This window comes from Phocoena sinus, chromosome 15 (assembly GCF_008692025.1).
Source record: "Phocoena sinus isolate mPhoSin1 chromosome 15, mPhoSin1.pri, whole genome shotgun sequence".
Lineage (NCBI taxonomy): Eukaryota > Metazoa > Chordata > Mammalia > Artiodactyla > Phocoenidae > Phocoena > Phocoena sinus.
The window spans coordinates 51,551,064-51,557,063 of record NC_045777.1 but is presented as its reverse complement, the minus strand read 5'-3'; the positions used below and the strand labels follow the sequence as shown (position 1 = coordinate 51,557,063).

The following is a 6,000-nucleotide window of genomic DNA, read 5'->3' as shown; positions in this document are numbered from 1 at the left end:
CCTAAAGCAATTAGAGAAAGAAGAACAAAAAAATCCCCAAAGTTAGCAGAAGGAAAGAAATCATAAAGATCAGATCAGAAATCAATGAAAAAGAAATGAAGGAAACAATAGCAAAGATCAATAAAACTAAAAGCTGGTTCTTTGAGAAGATAAACAAAATTGATAAATCATTAGCCAGACTCATCAAGAAAAAAAGGGAGAAGACTCAAATCAACAGAATTAGAAATGAAAAAGGAAACGTCACAACTGACACTGCAGAAATACAAAGGATCATGAGAGATTACTACAAGCAACTATATGCCAATAAAATGGACAACCTCGAAGAAATGGACAAATTCTTAGAAAAGCACAACCTTCCGAGACTGAACCAGGAAGCAATAGAAAATATAAACAGACCAATTACAAGCACTGAAACTGTGATTAAAACTCTTCCAACAGGGCTTCCTTGGTGGCGCAGTGGTTGAGAGTCCGCCTGCCAATGCAAGGGACACGGGTTCGTGCCCCGGTCCGGGAAGATCCCACATGCCGCGGAGCAACTAGGCCTGTGAGCCATGGCCACTGGGCCTGTGCGTCCGGAGCCTGTGCTCCGCAACGGGAGAGGCCACAACAGTGAGAGGCCCGCGTACCACAAAAAAAAAAAAAAAATCTTCCAACAAACAAAAGCCCAGGACCAGATGACTTCACAGGCGAATTCTATCAAACATTTAGAGAAGAGCTAACACCTATCCTTCTCAAACTCTTCCAAAATATAGCAGAGGGAGGAACACTCCCAAACTCATTCTACAAGGCCACCATCACCCTGATACTAAAACCAGATGAAGATGTCACAAAAAAAAGAAAACTACAGCCCAATATCTCTGATGAACATAGATGCAAAAATCCTCAACAAAATACTAGCAAACAGAATCCAACAGCACATTAAAAGGATCATACACCATGATCAAGTGGGGTTTATTCCAGGAATGCAAGGATTCTTCAATATACACAAATTAACCAATGTGATACACCATATTAATAAATTGAAGGATAAAAACCATATGATCATCTCAATAGATGCAGAAAAAGCTTTTGACAAAATTCAACTCCCATTTATGATAAAAAAACTCTCCAGAAAGCGGGCGTAGAGGGAACCTACCTCAACATAATAAAGGCCATATATGACAAACCCACAGCCAACATCGTTCTCAATGGTGAAAAACTGAAACCATTTCCACTAAGATCAGGAACAAGACAAAGTTGCCCACTCTCACCACTCTTATTCAACATAGTGTTGGAAGTTTTAGCCACAGAAATCAGAGAAGAAAAAGAAATAAAAGGAATCCAAATCAGGAAAGAAGTAAAACTGTCACTGTTTGCAGATGACATGACATTATACATAGAGAATCCTAAAGATGCTACCAGAAAACTACTAGAGCTAATCAATGAATTTGGTAGAGTAGCAGGATACAAAATTAATGCACAGAAATCTCTTGCATTCCTATACACTAATGATGAAAAATCTGAAAGAGAAATTAAGGAAACACTCCCATTTACCACTGCAACAAAAAGAATAAAATACCTAGGAATAAACCTACCCAAGGAGACAAAAGACCTGTATGCAGAAAACTATAAGACACTGATGAAAGAAATTAAAGATGATACAAACAGATGGAGAAATACACCATGGATTTATATGTTTTGATACATCGAATACTCACAACAATCCTATGAAGTGGGTACTATACAATCCCCATTTTACACAAGGAAACCAAGGCACAGAAAAGTTAAGACATTAAGATCTGGGATTCAATTTGAGGCTGTGTGGCCAGAGTCCATAACCAGTTTTAACCACTACAATATAATGCCTCTTAATCACTGAATGAAGGAGTATGTGTACAGCCCTTAGTTTAGAAGGCATCCCCCAATTATAACATAGTCCTATGGAAGCAACTGGAAAAGCCCCATTCTAAAATTCTGCATTGGGGACTTCCCTGGTGGTGCAGTGGGTAAGATTCTGTGCTCCCAATGCAGGAGGCCCGGGTTCGATCCCTGATAGGGGAACTAGATCCCACACGCATGCAACAACTCAGAGTTTGCATGCTGCAACTAAGGAGGCCGCCTGCCACAACTAAGACCCAGAGCAACCAAGTAAATTAATTAAATTAAATTAATTCTGCATTGAATATCAGTAACTACCATACAAAAAAAAATACATATATAAGCATATGTAGGTATAGCTAGATAGTATTTGTGCCTCTCAAAAGAAACAGGTGCTAAAATATTGGTTTCATTTTAAAAACGCATATAGTATATATAGGTATATTATTATGTATGTCGGCCAACTATTATGACTAGGTTTACTGCCTTTTGTAAAGCCATAACATTTGTTTATGAGTGACACCATCGACTTTAACATCTGCCATCAATCTTTGAGAAATGTCTGAGCCATGTGAATCCCAAGGAGTATACCATGTAATTTCTATGCATATATTCATGGTATATAAATGTGAGTAATTCACGTACCAGAGAATATTAAAGAGCTCACAAACCTGAACACCTGGGTTCCGGTCTCATCTCTACTGTGTACTTTGAACAAAATTATGACCATTATGTGGGCCTCCCAATGGAAGGAGAAGACTAGATGGAGCATCTAGGTTTGTTCTGTTTTTTTCAGTAGTGGGCCTTGAGCAGAACATTGGTGGATTTTTCAGTGATTGTTGAAAAGCATCAGAAGAGTCCAGCCCACTGTGGGCAGTTGTTTTTGAACAGGAGTCTAGAGCCTGGAATCTTTGCATGTGACAATCTGCCTTTGCCAGTGACCTTCACACCCTCCCGTTCGTGATTATGATAATTGATAATAATTACAATAGCAGGCACCCTAACATGATTAAGAACAAAGATATAGAATTCTTTGCAGTTGTTTTTTTTTCTTAATAAATTTATTTATTTTTGGCTGTGTTGGGTCTTTGTTGCTGCACACAGGCTTTCTCTAGTTGCAGCGAGCGGGGCCCACTCTTTGTTACAGTGCGCGGGCTTCTCATTGTGGTGGCTTCTCTTGTTGCAGAGCATGGGCTCTAGGTGCTCAAGCTTCAACAGTTGTGGCACGTGGGCTCAGCAGTTGTGCCTCCCAGGCTCTAGAGCACAGGCTCAGTAGTTGTGGCGCACGGGCTTAGTTGCTCCGCAGCATGTGGGATCTTCCCGGACCAGGGCTTGAACCCAGGTCCCCTGCATTGGCAGGCGGATTCTTAACCATTGCGCCACCAGGGAAGTCCCCAGATGTCTGTCTTGATCTGCATGGTCATTCTTTTTCCTGTGCCCCTACCCTCACCTTCCATATAAGGGAAATTCTGAGTCAGCCAGTTCTGTTTCTGGATTTGGTTATGCAAAACTGGGATCAGGTTTAGAAGGGGTTTGAAAAAAATTGCAAGGTGTAACCAATGTAAGTTAGAAATGGGAAGGATGGGTTCCTGAAATTAAAAAAGATTAAGAGAAGCAGGGTGAAGAGAAGGACGAGTCAGCCAGGTTCATAGAGTTTTTCCCAACACTTTTGTTGGGAGGGAAGGGGTGCAGTCTGTGAGGAATAATGGGGAAAGACGGTTTTTAAGATGTTTGTCACATACTAATAATCCACTTTTCTACCTATCCAGTAATTGCCTTCAATTTTTTCTTCTGAATCCTCATTACAGACACCAGACTATATAAGTCTCTAGTTATATTTCCATTATACTACCATTTATTTGGCATTTATGTGCCAGGTATTGCGATAAGCACTTATGTTTTTTTCTCATTTCACTTTGAAATACTAATTACCTTTGAGTTTGGTATTATTTTAATTTCAGGGATAGGAAATTGAGGTTCAGGAAGTTTAAATGCCATGCCTGCACTAGTTAGGGGATAGGGTCAAGATTTGAAGCCAGGTCTTTGTGACCCTTTCATTCAACAAATATCTATCAAAAGTCTCCTCTGTGCCAGACATGCTAGGACCCTGGGATGTAGCCATGAACTAGACAAAGTCCCTTTACTCATGGAGCCCATCTTCTGGTGAGAGACAGAAAAAAATAAACAAACAAGTAAATAACACTACTTCAGATAATAAAAGATGTTAAGTAAACAAATGGGGCACTGAGACGCTCTTATCACTAATCCATAAACAGTCTTGGGAGGCAGAGGTCCGCCTCCCGAACTGGGTCATTACTTTACGATTCAGTCAGTCTTGTCCTCATTCCAGAGGCGCGCTTGGAGCGGGGACGGGGCCTGGCTGGTCAGCAGGCGGCGTCCTGGGGCGGCGACCTCAACCAGGAGCCGCCAGAGGCTGGGCAGAGGGAAGCAGGGCAGTTGGGCAGCCAGCCGGCAGGTGCACGTTGGGCCGCGGGAGGATCCTCGGAAATGATGGGCCGCTGGCGGCGCTCATGACCTGGGCAGTCGGGAGCCGAGGGGCCAGCCCGCGTGGACTGTTAGCCACGCGCCGCCCACGCCTCAAGACCCTCTGCCCCCGGTGATCCCTGTCGGGCCTCGGGACCCTCCCGTCCAAGGTGACCCCCAACCCAGCCTCACAACTCTCCCGGCTTCAGGGGACCCCGACCCGACCCGTGACCCTCCTGAGGTAACCCTGACCCTGACTCTCGACCTTCCTGCCTGAGGTGACCCCGAGGCCTCCCTGCCCCTCTGAACTGCGCCCCGGGACCACGGCCACACTCAGGGACGCTGGGCCGTCCTGCCCACCCCAGGGTCGTTTTCTAGAAATTTCCTAGGAAGGTCCACCCCCAGGGCCTCTTCCGCCCAGCAGCGTCCGTGCCAGGCCTGAGGCAGCAAAGCGCCCTCCCTCCGTGAGGTGTACGGCGCCCAACAGAAAGACAGTGCTGGAGGGCAAATGGAGGATGGCCAGGGAAGGCAGAGGTTCGGGCGAAGACTACTTCAGCCGCCTGTAAGTCCCTGCGGACCACGCAATTCTCCTACCGGATCCAGCCCTCTCCCAGACTCCCGCGTGTCGCCCCTCCTGCCGGCCTTGTAGCCGGCGCGCTGAGCCCTACGCACGCGCGATCAGGGGCGGGGCGGGGCGGGGCGGGGCGGGGCGGGGCGGGGCGGGGCGGGGCGTCCCGGGGCGGGGCTGGCACCCGCGGGGCGGCACACTGCGCATGCGCGGGCCGGCCGAGGGGGCGCCTCCTGCAGGACCCCGAGCGGCCCGGTCCTCTGCCTGTCGCGGGTTTCAGGCGCCCCCTCCCCGCCGTGGCGGCCTAGCAGTTGTCAGCAGCGGTCGCCGCCGCCGCGAGGCCAGAGCAGAGCCGGGAGCCGAGGGAGGGGACCCCGCGAGAGGGCAGCGCCCCGGCCGCTGCCGCCCGGGCGCTAAGGGTCGGTGAGTGCCTCAGAACCCGCCGCTCGCGCGCGCTGGCTCCCAAGGCTCGAGATTTGGGGGCCGCTTCCCCGCCCGGGGCCCCCTACCCACCGCGGGCTGCCGCTCTCCCCGGCCGGGCACCCGGCCCCTCCCGCGGCCCTGCCCCGCCCACGCCCTGCCCGCGGCCTCCTTTGGCGGCGCAGCAGGTGCATCTCCCAGCAGTGCAAGGCCGCCCTGAGGCTTCCCCTCGGCACGAGCCTCTGGGCGTGTCCTCATCCCCTCAGGCATTTCTCCAAAGCCGGTCCCCCCTTGGGGAAACGTAACCTTCCCGGAGCTAGAATCGTTGTGGAATCCTTTGTGCCGAGCCGAGGAGGGTGGACAGACATTTACCACGCTAAGACCCGCTGGCCTTCACCCAGCAGACAGTTTGAGCACTTGCCTGCTAAAGCCAGGCGGCATCACAGGCTGGGGAGCTGAGGCAGGCCCGCCAAGGATGCTGCTGGCTCATCTCTCGGTGCAGAGATTCCCAGTGTGGGTGGGAATGCATCCCCGTAACGGAGTCCGCCCTGTTCCCAAACCCGCCTTCTCATGAGCCTCAGAATGGGGGTCCAGTGGTCCACTGTTAGTGGTGGGAGTTGTGTGGGGGACAGAAGGAAAGGGACCTCGTGGTCTAGGCAGAAGGGCCTGCA

At 49.2% G+C, this 6,000-nt stretch overlaps 1 protein-coding gene across 3 annotated transcripts in view; it reads left to right on the top strand.

The window, feature by feature from the left end:
* The first annotated feature begins 5,112 nt into the window (after window positions 1-5,112).
* ABCA3 (ATP binding cassette subfamily A member 3) overlaps window positions 5,113-6,000 on the top strand; it is a 44,756-nt gene continuing 43,868 nt past the window's right edge. For all 3 annotated transcript variants that reach the window (XM_032604949.1, XM_032604946.1, XM_032604947.1), the window contains exon 1: window positions 5,113-5,332. The gene's annotated coding sequence lies outside the window, so the exon portion shown is untranslated. The remainder of the gene's footprint in view (window positions 5,333-6,000) is intronic.